Below are 14186 nucleotides of genomic sequence, written 5' to 3'. Positions count from 1 at the left end.
TGTGTAGCTCAAGTAATTTAATACAATTAATTTGCTGGAATGCATCTGGCCATATAAACTTCAAATACTTAAAATTATTATTTATTTTAACTTTGGTTCTAGAGCGAATTTTTACATAAGTCTTGTTCTAAAATGCTTGCAAGTAATCGAATTTTAATATAAAAGTATAAAAGAAAGTTTCGATATTTTTAATTATTTAAAGTTTCTGACCCTTGAAAGTCACTTTAAAAGGCAAATCAAAATATCTCTTTATCGTTATTAATGATTAACTCAACTTTATCGTTATTAATAATTAAGACGCATAAATGGACTATATGCTGTAGTATGAGATAAGACATCCTAAAATTAACAAAGCACTTAATAGATATATAAGAATTTATGAAGCCAAGAACTTTAAAAAGCAAATATGCTCTAACCGAGATATTCGAACCACGCACCTTCTGATGGTAATTAGATTTATTAACATTTACAACACGACAGCTTACATGGGGAATACAATAATTCTTTATAAACTTCTAAGGTATATTTTAATTTTATAACAGTTATTATAATTTTGAAACCTTTTCCTTTCACTTCTTGTTTCCACTTACAACTCCTTACCAGAATGAGTTTTTAGAATCGCTTTGAATGCAAATGAGTTAGAAGAAGGATTTAAGGAAGGTTCAGCTTACTTCGTTACAGAGCGCTAGGAATCCTTAGCAGCGCGCGTTTGCCTTCTGGCTCACTCTTGAAGCTGTTACGCTCGGTCGTCAGCCTATTGATATTCGCCGGTTATGGACCAACTACGTTAGATAATTATGTCTAGCTTCGGCTAAATCTCGTTTAGTTAATTTTAGTTTAGTTCTTATTTCTTATTCTGTGTTAAAGCCCGAATAGAGGCTTTCCTGTAAGCCCGAGAAAGGACCGACTATTATTATTATTTGAGTGAATAAAAGGGTAATTTAGCTCTTCTCGAGTCTACGCCTTAGTTGTTCTCAGTGAGAATTCGTTACGTAGTTCGCTAGGTTCCTCGATGTTTCATTATATACAAGAGATGAGGAATCCTACAACCTTAAGAACTACAGAACCTCAAAAGACAAACGCATTTAATATTGTAACATTATTCTGCGAAAAGGATATTTACAGATTTCTATATCATTTACACATGATTATTTGGAAGAAACTTAAAACGTTCAATGGAGAAAAATATAACACTATATAAATCACTTTAAATCACATAATATTGCTTAGAAGAGTTGAAAATTATTTATTAGAAAGTCACGTAAATTTTGCAAAAGCTAAAAACTGCAAAATGCTTCTTGTTGAAGCAAGCATGGTTTCACGCAAAATATCCTTTCGAGCTTGAATTACCTCAGTTTCCACCAGTGCAAGGATAAAACAATTGCTGTCTAAATGGATTAGCAAATCCTCAGGTTAGAAATTGGCATAAAGCTCATCGGGTTCAGGTCAAGAGGGAAAAAGGCACAATCAATAACTTAACATGCAACCATATTTAATACTTCTTAGTAAAATTGCTTCTTCATGTAATATGATCAGGAAACGGTTGCATTATAGGACTGAAACGCACATTTATCTTCAAGCAGAAACATTCTGCCCAAGTAATGTTGCCCTTGATTTAACATATTGCCTGTGCATTTATTCTTACAGTAACAAAGGTGATTTTCCTTGCGCACAATAGCGACTTCTGTAATTTCAATTAACGAAGTGCCAGCATCAAATCTTCGGAAATGTGGTTTCTATTTATACTTCGTCATGAATATGCAATTGCATTGTTGCAAATAAGCTGGAAGAATGTATATCAGTCCAGAAATATTCTGCCCTAAATTTTCAGTTGATTAGGCAGACAAATTGCCAGCTGCTGGATTTGAATGTGAGTTCACGAGAAATGTATTACTGATACTAATACAGGATTCCATGTGCAAGGTGAAGAAATAAATGAGCCTAAGTAGATTGTAATATCAATGAACATTTTTAATGACAGAGATTAACTTAAACATAGTTGCGCACAGCAGAGAAAAAGGGCGAAAAAGTAAGAAAGGTATACATATAAACATACATACGTAATAAACAGTTACGTCATCATCACCGCGCGGATAAACGCGAACGGCGCATGCGTCAGGAGAAGCTCTCTTAAGCTAAACGTCGTATTATAATTTATGATACAACAATCCCCCTTTCGACGTTTGGCGGCTGAAAAAAAAAATAAACATTAATCATTTACAGTTATTCCAATTAATTTACAGCACTTAGAATGTTTCGAAGAAGTCAATGTTTTTGTCAGTACATCAGCAGGCATTTTCTCTGTTGGCACATATTTAACGTCTATTTCATTTCTTTCATAAATTTCACGAATGAAATGATGTCTAATATCTATGTGTTTAATGCGTGATTGATAAACAGCATTTTTCATAAGCTTCTGTGCACCTTGATTATCACAATATATAATGGTTGGATAATCAGCAGTAAAATTTAATTCTTTAAGAAAACGACGTAAATAAACTGCTTCTTTGGCACTTTCTGAAAGACTGATGTACTCTGCTTCAGTACTCGATAATGCAACAGTTTGTTGCTTTCGTGATTCCCATGTTATCGGATTTCCAGCTAGCTTGAATAGGTAACCTGTATACGATTTTCTAGTATTAACATCAGCGCCCAGTCGGCATCGGTATATCCAATAAGTGCTTTTCCAGTTTTTCGAAATTTTAAACAATACTTTTTAGTTCCTTTTAAGTATCGAAGAACGCGCTTTGCAGCCAACCAGTGTAATTTTCCAGGATTGTTATTAAATTGGCTCAGGTGACTGACGGCATATGTAATATCCGGCCTAGTAAACACCGAAAGATACATAAGCGAACCAATTAGACGGCGATAAGGTACATTGTAGAATATTATCAACATATTTCTGCTGACATAAACTAATAGAATTATTATTTACATCTTGATTAAATTCTATTCCAAGACAATAATGAAGTTTGCCTAAATCTTTAACATGAAATTCTTTAGAAAGATAACCTTTAAGTTCAGCATATAAATCACAGCTATTTGCTGCTATTATTAAGTCATCAACATATAAAATTAGAATTAACTCACCTTGAGATGTTTTCATCCTGTATACACATTTATCTGATTGTAATGGTTGTAATCCAAAGTTTTTGAGTTCTTTTGTCTAATTTTTCATACCACTGTAGTCAACTTTGTTTCAAACCATAAAAAGACTTTTGCAAAGCATAAACATAATCAGGATTATTTTGGTCTTCAAAACCTTTAGCTTGTTCCATGAAAATTTATTCTTTTAAATTTCCGTTAACATAAGCCATAACAAAATCTAGTTGATATAACATAAGATCTTGTTCAGCACTGTATGCAATCACAGTTCTTATAGAACTTGCTCTGGCTACTGGAGCAAAGGTTTCATTAAAATCAATTCCAGGTTCCTGTGCAAATCCTCTAGCAACCAATCGAGCTTTTCTCTTTTGAACTGTTCCATCTACATTATATTTCGTTCTAAGAACCCAGCGATACCCTATTACCTTTTTGTTGTGTGGTCGCTTTAATAATTTCCATGCACCATTTTTAACAAGTGCTTCATACTCACTTTGCATAGCCTTATGCCATTCTTCAGCATAACTTCCATTTAATGCTTCTTCTAATGTCGGATTTGTATCTTCTTCAGCAATTTGTGCTCTTCCTTTTCTAGATATGTTTATATTGTGGTACTCCTTTTTTGGTCTTCCTGGCTTCCCAGTCTTGACTTTTTTTGGACGACCTGGCCCCCTTTTAATCTGCATTTCAGGTAATGCTTCGGAATCAGAATCTTCATTATCAGATGATTCAGCAGATGCTTCTGCCATATTTGAGGGGTCTTCTGTTATTTCATCAGCCGATATTTGATTTACATTCAGAGGTTCTTCCTTCCTTTTATCAGGAATATTTTCGAGAAATAAAACTTCTAAATCTTTATCATAATTAGTACAGTTTTCAAATTCATCAATGAATCTAACATCTCGGCTTATAATGATTTTTCCGGAATTTTGATTCCACAGCCTGTATGCTTTCGATTCATTTGAGTATCCTACAAATATATGTTCTTCTGATCGAGGATCGAATTTCCCTTTAGACCTTTTATTCAGTACAAAACATTTCTGTCCGAATACTTTGAAGTGAGATACAGTTGGCTTGATGCCAAAAAATAACTCATAACGTGTTTTGTTTACTCCGAGGCTTCGATTCGGGCAACGATTACGAATATAAACAGCACAGTTCAACGCTTCAGCCCAAAAGGATTGGGGAAGATTACTTTGTAGTAACAAACATCTGGCCATTTCAGTTAAAGTGCGGTTCATGCGTTCAGCTCTCGAATTCTGTTGAGGAGTCATTGGTGCAGAGAATTCTCGTTTAATCCCGCATTCTTGAATATAATTATTAAATTCTTCTCCGCGATATTCGAGACCGTTATCAGTCCGAAGGATTTTTATTTTCTTTCCTAGACGATTTTCGACCGCAGCTTTGTATTTAATGAATGCCTTTTTCACTTCATCTTTAGTTTTAAGAAAACTGACTTCGACATAACGCGATTTGTCGTCTATGAAAGTAACAAAATAACGCGAACCAGCATGGGATGGGACTCTCATAGGTCCACATAAATCTGAGTGAATCAAGTTCAGTAATTCATCACTTTGAAATTTTGATTCTTTTTGAAAAGGTTGCGCAGTTTGTTTACCTCGGATGCAGACTTTGCAGTCTTTTAGAGATTCAGTGTTATTAAAATTTAAATTTCTAACCATGTTATCAGACTTAAGTCTTTTCAAATCAGACTCATTTAAATGACTAATTTAAGATGCCACTTTACAAAATCACTTACCTGTGCTATTGCAGCAGTTTCAGTGCTTGGATGTATATAATAAAGATCACCATGACGAATAGCCTGCACTAGTATAGATCCATTTGGTTCTATTATTCTAGCATGTCGTTATGTAAAAAATCACTGAACGATTATTTGCAGTAGCTTTAGATGTTGACAGCAAATTACATTTTAATTCCGGAACACATAACACATTTTTGAGCGTAAGTTTAATTGTCTTATTTCCGTTAGGTACTGTTATAAGGACAGTTCCAATTCCTGTAATTTTTGCTGTTTTTTCAACTGCTAACTTTATGGTTGAATTCGTTCGAGGGTGTAATTCTGAAAATAACCTTCTGTCATTGCACATGTGAGATGTACATCCACTATCTAAGCACCATGAGGAGGTCTTTTCATAAGCATTGTTTACTGCTAAACTAATCTGCTCTTCATTATTAGAAGCCATCATAGAACCTTGATTTCCCTTATTTAATTGCGCATATTTTCTATCAGCTATTTTCTTTCTGCATTCAGATGCCTTGTGCCCAATTTTCGAGCAGTAATTACACTTCAAGTTTCGAAAATTTCTTTCAGCAGGAAAATTTTTGTTTGAATTTACCTTCCATTTTTCATTTTTCTTCTGTTCTTGATTTCGTCTTTTATAATCAGTATAGTATGCATTCTGTGAATCTTGAGACGTTTTCCCTTTTCTTGCTCCCATTCTTCTAACATTTTGATTTTCAAAGATTCGGGACTAGGTAACTGATCTCTTGATTCGATGGCGCATCTAAAATTTTCAAAATTTTCTGGAATACTATAGAGCAGAAGAATCGATAATAAATCATCAGCTATGCCAATTTCCATTTGTTTAAGCTTATCAACTATTTCGAAGAAATTATTCAAATGTTCAGACATCGTTTCGCTTTCCGCCACTTTTCTAAATAAAATCTGTTTTAATAATGTAGCCTTCTTCGCAGGTCCTTTCGATTCATATACGGCTTTGAGTTTATTCCACACAGCATTTGATGTCACACAATGCTTTATATGACACAGTTCACTAGGATTAATAGCAAGAATTATATCTGCGCGAGCTTTTTGATCAGCTTGGAGCCATTTCTTTTCGTCTTCGGTTCCTTCAGCAGGTTTTAGCGCTTTACCGGTTACATAATCCCAATGGTCGTTTTTAATCAATACTGCTTCTATTTGTAATTTCCAACTGTCAAAATTATCTTTTCCGAGCTTTTCTATAGTAGTCAAATGCGACATAATGTAATACAGTCTCTCACAGCCCCCCCCCCCAAAAAAAAAAAAAAAAAAAAAAAAAAAAAAAAAAAAAAAACAAGATTGAGCGCTATTAAAATAGGCTTAACTGAACGCTGATCAGTTCTTACCGTTGATTAGACGTAACAGTTCTTGCACTGAATTAGGCTTAAGAGTTCAATGCTCGAAAACTTCAAAATGTTCATTTTAAAATAAGTATTTTGCTAATTAAGCACAGTTGAAACGTTCCTGGGCCCATAACAATTGAAGAAATAAATGAGCTTAAGTAGATTGTAATATCAATGAGCATTTTTAATGACAGAGATTAACTTAAACATAGTTGCGTACAGCAGAAAAAAAGGGCGAAGAAGTAAGAAAGGTATACATATAAACATACATACGTAATAAACAGTTACGTCATCACCGCACGGATAAACGCGAACGGCGCATGCGTCAGGAGAAGCTCTCTTAAGCTAAACGTCGTATTATAATTTATGATACAACACAAAGTGTTGAACTAAACATCACCGCGGCAATGACCATCAGTATTTATACTTATGCCCAAATTTATCGTCACATTCCCAAAAATAATGATATTCTATTAAATATCTAATCAATGTAATCCATTTTTGCAGGATATGCTGTAAAGACAAGCCTAATTAGCATTATCTAATCAAAAGTTAGCAAACGGTGTCTGATATTCAAATTAATGCAATACCTCATCTGATGCTAAATCAAATACTTCGAACAGATTATATGACTTGACTGAATTACTGCAATGTTACATTTGATTTCTGGGTGTGCCAGCTCAGAATGGTTTGTAATGGCTCCGAAGTATCATCTGGAATAATCTGTGAAATGGCGAATCATCTCCCGCTTAGAATCACGACAGACAAACATGGAAGCGGTGAGATGTGTGAATTTTTTCGACAGACAGTCTCTATGCAATAGAAACAATTTCAGAACTCTGGAACTGTTGGAAAGAGACCCGGATAACGCCGCAAACAAATAAAAACTGCTTTCCAATATCGATACCAGGTAATAGCTGCCCGCCGTAACAGGAAGTCTACTTCTCGGCAGTTAGGCTGCGGCCGTCAGTGGAACTTACTGAATAACGCTTCTATGCCAGAAAGCTAAGTGCATGTGTTTCACTGTCTTCATAAAGGATTGCTTTGATTGGTGCAAAGAACATCAGAAATGAAGTGAACACTAATAGTCCCTTAATGAGTTGAGATTGGTTTAAATCTAATTCTAAATGTGTTTACATCTGAAGGAAATCAGAAACGCCAAATCTTCTTTCGAACATTATGGAACGTGGCCGTTTCGGTAATGCAAGTATGATGGTAAGGGGAGGAATAATGATCAATGAACGGAATCAGATATATCGGAATGAATTCTGAGAATTTTTCAGAGGTGCACATGGATCAGACTTTTAATTTGTAGACCATAATGTGTTAGACCATATATGTCTAGAGAAACTCGTTGGTGAATTCCTTGAAAGTGAAAATACTGAGCGAATTTCGCGGCCAGCAAAATATCCTAATCTTAACTCGATAGACAACTGATAGAACTAACTTGGGAAAGCTGTTTGACAGAATCATCCTCCTCCTAGAGATGTAAATGTTTTCAGGAAAGGAATTTATTTCTCCAAAATGTACTTGTCAGTTTGATTGCTAACATGAAACGCAGTGTGATTTGTGTGTAAAAATTCAGGGCCGATCACATTCCTTATTAAAATCCTAAGCCTTGATTTTTCCTGAGTTATTCTTTTTTTCGTAGCATATTATTACCATTTTTAAAATCGTACGACAGTTTTTCATAAAGTGTTCTTAATTTTTTTCTTTGTAATTATGTTTTATGATGTAAGGTACCATTCCACACAAATTCATAAAATTTTAGTTAGCATTTCCTGAAAATTCCCAGACCTCGTTCATCTAAAGATAATTTTGGACATGATTATAAATTGCACCTCATCGAATTATTGGCCATATACTGGGCACCATTTCACTAGTCCTTGAGAAATGGTGCCTATAAAATTTCATGACATTTTTCACGTTTCATAAAATTTACATAGCACATTTCCCGTTAATGTAAAAATATAACACCCAAAATCATGCTATTACAGAGCGTAAAATTACACTAGTAGCCAAAGCTAGTCTTTTACGTGCAAAAATACTGATTTCTCAAAACTCGGTCGTTGAAACTAAATGAATTTATTTGAGTATGTTTAACAGTGCAACATATGTATACAAAGGAAAAAAATGGTTATGGATACATGTAGCTAAAACCAGATTTAAAAAAAAAATAAAATTTGGTTAATTTATTACAGTGAAATTAAATAAAAAAGAATGAATACCTAAATAAATTACAGATTGTTTTGTATTAATAGGAAATGTAATTTGACAATATCTTGGACATGTAGTACATATCACAGAACAATTTCATTTCCTCAATAAGATGATCAATTAGAATTCGCGAGAAATATTTCCTCTTCTTCGTCACTGTGGTCTTCTCTGAGCTGTCTAGAAAAATAATTTCGCTATGCAGTAGCTCTTATAAGGGTGTTCCATAAGTATTGAGATCCGCATTAGCATATCCGGCTTGTCAATTATCCGTTTGGATTGGAGAGGATTCCCGACGGCCGCAAATTATTCTTAAAGAACTGATAGTAAACTCTATGTTTTATAAAGATTTCATGTTTCGACTTCTGAAGATATAAGCAGACACACAGTTCCCTTCTGTCTAGTTTTTTCTAGCAAAGAATAGTATCACAGTTCGGAGCACCCCTTATTCACCATGTTTAGCTCCTGCAGATAACTTCCCTTATTCTTAAAGAGAATTCTTATTTCAAAGGTCAGTGTTTTATAGCACTGAATTGATTGCAAAAACCTGTTTCGAAAGATGAATTCTACGAAGTAATCAAAGAGCTTTAGGAAAGTGTCAGTCATTATATAGACTTATTGCATACTTCAGTATGGAAAATTTCAATATTGGTTTCGTTTCAACTTCCTATTTTGTTCTAACTTAATCCTAAAACTTCTTAGTAACATTATGCATATTATGTACCTTGGTAGAGAATAGCTCTTTGGTTGCCGTTTTACATAATTTAATGTTAACATTACAATTAAAAAGGTCAGTGTTCATGCATTTCGAAATATTTATCGATTTCATTGACATGTTTTAAATTTTCCATTTCAAATTTCTCAAATCCATTTGAGAAAATGATAATCATTTATCTCACTTGATTTCTCTGCTGCCCTATCATGATTAATGTTATTATTTCTTTCATTAAATTCACGTTTTTCTAAAATATAATGCTACATATTTTGAATTTCATTCTAATGGTCTCTTCAAATAATTTTTTATCTAAGATTATTCTATAAATGTTTGAAGATTCTTGACTATTTGCTAAGAATAAAAAGAAACTAACAGACGAAAATATTTCTCAATCGCCTTAAGTGTGAAGAATTTGAGACCGCTAAAGTTACGGATAATTCAAAAAATGGTTGAAATGAGATATAGGATTTTAACTGGAAACTTATGTAACTTGTTACTTACTTTCCACTTACATAGCTTGGTTTTAATTGTGCAAGCAAGTTAATACTTTTTAAGCTCTTTTGATATCTTCCTTTCATTCTGAATTAGCTGAATATTTTATAAGTGGTTGTATTGTTATTAGAGATAAAGGTAAATCAAATTTCATTTAACAGAATAAAACTCTTTTAAAACTTTATTAAGTAAATAATATTCAGAAAAGAAGAGAAAAACATTAAACTCTAGAAGAAACTAGAGGAAAAACATTCACCGTACTCTCATTTTTTAAACTTAAGCTTTTTTAATTTTCGTCGGGTATACAAATAATAATGCGTTAGAAATTCCTTTTTAATCTGTGTCATATAATTATTTCTATATCCAGTACACTAGAAATATCTAAGCTCTGAAGCATTGATTTATGTTCCTTTATTAGTGAACTGATGTAATACTATCTTTCACTATATTTATTGGTAAAATCGGGAAAAGTTCATTTAAAGCAAGAAACATAACGCAACATAGAAACACATGATGAAAAACTGTGTGTCAGATATAAAAACTCATTTTAAATTCCCTATTTTATGTGCCATTGTACAGTCTGATATACAGAACAACATATTGTCAAACATTTCGTAATATAACACAAACCCGGACCCTTTTTTCTTACAAACATATAATATTATACCAATCATTATAAAAGTACTAATGCTGTGCATTTCAAAAGAATTATATACTAATTACTTCTTACTAATAAAAATAGTAATTGGTTTCGAATAGATTTGTTCTTAACCATTCGTTTAAAACATTTTCGCTGAAAACTGGTAGCTTGTTTTGTCGAACTTCAATGAATTGAAACTTAAGGGACTATCGAAAACGATTAATCGAAATTTCAATTTATCAAAACAAACGATAAATTTAATTTCGAATTTGACTTTTGGCATGTGAAATTTAGCTTGCGAAAATTTTCCTTATTGACGTTTAAGTAATTCAAATTCTAATGTAATCGTAAGTAATGATAAATATTTTATCTCCTCATCAATTTTTATAATTTTTTCATTTACTCCCTGAAACAAAATAAATAACAGAGTAATATTTTTTTCGTAATCTTTAGATATACGAATATTATAACATCTATAACTTGTTTTAAAGAAGAAAACAAAATATATGTATTTAATGGTCCTTAGTTTTAGTATGTTTTTACCACTAGATTTTATGCAATATCTTAAATATTGCTTAAAAGTAGACAGGCATATATATAGCAATTATTCAGCGCTTTTATGTCAGTTAGTGAACCGAAGAAAATACAGATATTCTAAAACTTAAAATATAAATGAACATATTTTGTTAATCTAAGAGTTATGAAACTGTAAGAAAACTTTAAATTATGAGTTTTGCGTGCTTATAAGTTAAATAAGCATGAAAATCTTACCTGAAGCGTTGCTGCAAATCAAATTCAGATGTTCAGGGAATACTTCAGTTTAAATAGAACAAAGAAATTTAAGAAATTATACTGAAAATTAATGAATGAATGATAAATGTTATCCAATAAGTAATCAACTAACTGATGGTCGACCGTCACTGCCGGCCAAACAGCAGAAAGTGAAGTCCTAGTACTAAAGAGGAGCAGTAGTTCTAAAACCTACGCCGCGCCTTTACAGTTGTTTTCAGCTGGCAGCGCCACGCACGAGGATCACCATTTGTTGCATTAGCGTATGACACGCCTACTTCTCTGGCGCGTTTTTGGGGAAGTTCACCAGAGGAGTTTCGAGTAGGCATTTTTCGCTTGACAGAAAAGACGTCTCATATAATGCTTTCAGTTGGATATTCCTAACCGATGTTACGGATAGTTTATACATGCATTTATTGAATATATTAAATATACATGTTACGACTAAAACAGGAAAGCCTTAAACAGTGTTCATAATCTTAAAGTATTACGTTGTCATCACATTTTAAAAATTCAACGCCACATGAAAATTCGATTAAAAAGTGCAAACTGTCAAAATATTTAGGTGCACTTTGAATAATTTACATTAAGTGTTACTGCATGTGGTTTATAAAAATAAAAAATAAAAAGTTTTATAAAATAAGCTTTTATTTAAAACAATTAATGATCTGACAGAAGAAAAATAGTCTATCCTATAGTTTGATGGCAACGAAAGATTAAATAATTCTCTTTACTAAATTCATTTCAGCTTTATATGAGAAATAATAAAAGCGTAGGGCGTCCTTGATAAATTTATAAAGATAATGCTTATATTATTTCTTCACAATGCAACTCAATTAATAGATTTTTTTATTTGGGCTTTTTCCACTTCTTTATTGTTAATGATATAAAACTGTAGATGAATTTTATAAAAAAATTAATATTTTTCTTCTTCCCATGAATCTATATGATCACTTATTTTTCTCCTTTTAGTTAATTAATGATTTTATGAGTTTTAAATAAAAACTTATTGTATAAAAGCAGTTCTTTTTTAATTTTTATCGTTTGGCTCTCAAAGACACATTGTCAATGAAATTATTCAATTGGAAAATTCTCTTTCATCAATTGATAATGGTTCGTTTCCATACAAGAATACTTCTTAGGATCAAATGGTAGAAAATTTCGAGCAAGTTTCCAAATAGGAGCTCTACTATTGGTAGGTGAACTACAGTATTATTAAATAAGTTAATCCATTCACTATTCAATCGCTAAACGTTCTGTTTTGTTCTAGATCGCTAAACGTTCCATTTTGTTCAGTTGCACGGCAAAAGCAACCTACATAAGGATAGGAATGATGTAATAAATCTTGTCAGTTTACGTGTACATATATACAAAACAACCTGATCGGTATAGCGATTAGTGCTCCGGGCTGCCGTATCGCTGGACTCGAGCTGGAATCTTGGGGAAGACATGGATGTTTTTGTAAGCGTATAGTGTCTGGGCCACGAGAAGACACTCAAATACATGACGTGCCAAAAATCCTCTTGAGTGGTTGGTGCTCAGGGAAGAGGGGTGGGAGATCCAGGTTGTTCTACACCAAAATTTCAGCGGAGCTTCATAATTAGAAAGGCCTGGCGATACCTGATATACTTGTCGGAATGCATAGGCGCCAGCTTACTTCAGCTTGTTTCGACCCACCAGCGGCTGAGCGCTAAAGTCGCTGAACACTGGTAGCACGATTCGGGGTTCAAGTCCTGCTGACAGGACTGGTTGCATGGACGTTCCGTGGTTTTTCCCGTGGTGTAGCGCGTACGAGCCAGTTTCCCTTAGAAAGTCATCCCTGAAGGCATCCTTTTCCTTAGCCAAGTAGTCCTCGAGTACTTCGCCGTAATTAAATACGCCAAGCCAAACCAATTAACATGTACCCTTGTGTGTATATGTAAATATTATATCACAACGTTTAGAAAATAGGATGTACATTACAATTTCTCAGATACAAATTGCTCAAATAAAAATTAGAACTTCTCGTGGCAACACTTTCGAATCCCATTCCCAAATATACGATTACTTTTGCTATCTTAACAAAGTGAACAAACTCCAAATTTTGTAGACTGTCTTTTCCTCTCAGATCACAGTTCATAGCATTTGACAGTCTAGTTTTATTCCGTACGATATGTAGTTTGACTCAGTCAGTATATTTCAGTGTAGTGTAGGGTGAAACAAAGTGTAGGATTAACAAAATTCGGATTACTTTACTAAAAACTTTAAAATCTGAAATATACTCTTTCTTTATTTTCAGAAAATGTAATTATGAAAACTAAGTATGAATGAATACCTTAGAATTTGAAATTTATGGATTTGGGGTAGTTTTTTTTTTTTTTTTTTTTTTTTTTTTTTTTTTTTCCTTCTTGATAAAATGCTTCAGCTGTCTGAAGATAATAATCGTTGATTTAAATCTTCTTTGCAAATAGTAGAAATAACTGAAATCGCTGGCATTTAATCTGAATGTAGTATATTCACTATTTAAAACAATAATAGTTTTGTTATTATCTAATCGTTCACCGAAATAACGGAATTTACATCATAACATTATTTACATTTTCTCTTATATCTAATTGAAATATTTCTATATACATATTCATATTGATAGCTGCACATGTGCCGTTAAATAGATTTACAGATAAAACTGGAGAATTGTTTCAAGCATAAAAAATCTTACAAAGGCAATACATTCACTAAACTAAAATGAAGTAGGTTACTTGTTATTTATGATTTGATACATGCGCTACATAGAACGCTTTGAGTCACAGCTCATTGTAAATGTTATGTTCTCATGCGATTACTTCAGAACAATTCAAAAATAATATCTAACGGATATCAACTGCAACCATGTGTTCTCAAAGGCTTCTTGTTATGAAACTTTTAGAATCTGCAAGCTGAAAATATCAGGACTAATTTTTTGAAATTAATTTTATCCAAGAAGCAGCTATAGATGCCTGCAGCGTAATTTCCCTTTTAATTTAAAATACATTGCTTGTTAATGCAATACATAAGCACTATAATGCTTTTAACATGTAACTAATTCTTGCAATGTTTACAGTTTTTAATCTGATTATATTAAAATGCTTC

At 32.9% G+C, this 14186-nt stretch overlaps 1 protein-coding gene across 3 annotated transcripts in view; it reads right to left on the bottom strand.

Moving 5' to 3' along the window:
• Positions 1-14186, bottom strand: part of LOC146997764 (uncharacterized) — a 198951-nt gene that overhangs the window by 163798 nt on the left and 20967 nt on the right. The window contains exon 1 of one of the 3 annotated variants that reach the window (XM_085814287.1): positions 11061-11253. The exons of 1 other annotated variant lie outside the window; for it this stretch is intronic. The gene's annotated coding sequence lies outside the window, so the exon portion shown is untranslated. Of the gene's footprint in view, positions 1-11060; positions 11254-14186 lie in introns of those variants that run through there. One more of the 3 variants, XM_085814286.1, reaches the window with a different exon arrangement.

The sequence above is a fragment of the Stegodyphus dumicola genome, chromosome 4 (assembly GCF_044657685.1).
Source record: "Stegodyphus dumicola isolate Sdum_Otavi_A_Nest chromosome 4, ASM4465768v1".
Lineage (NCBI taxonomy): Eukaryota > Metazoa > Arthropoda > Arachnida > Araneae > Eresidae > Stegodyphus > Stegodyphus dumicola.
The sequence above is the reverse complement of the archived record's forward strand: the minus strand, read 5'-3'. Positions and strand labels throughout refer to the sequence as shown.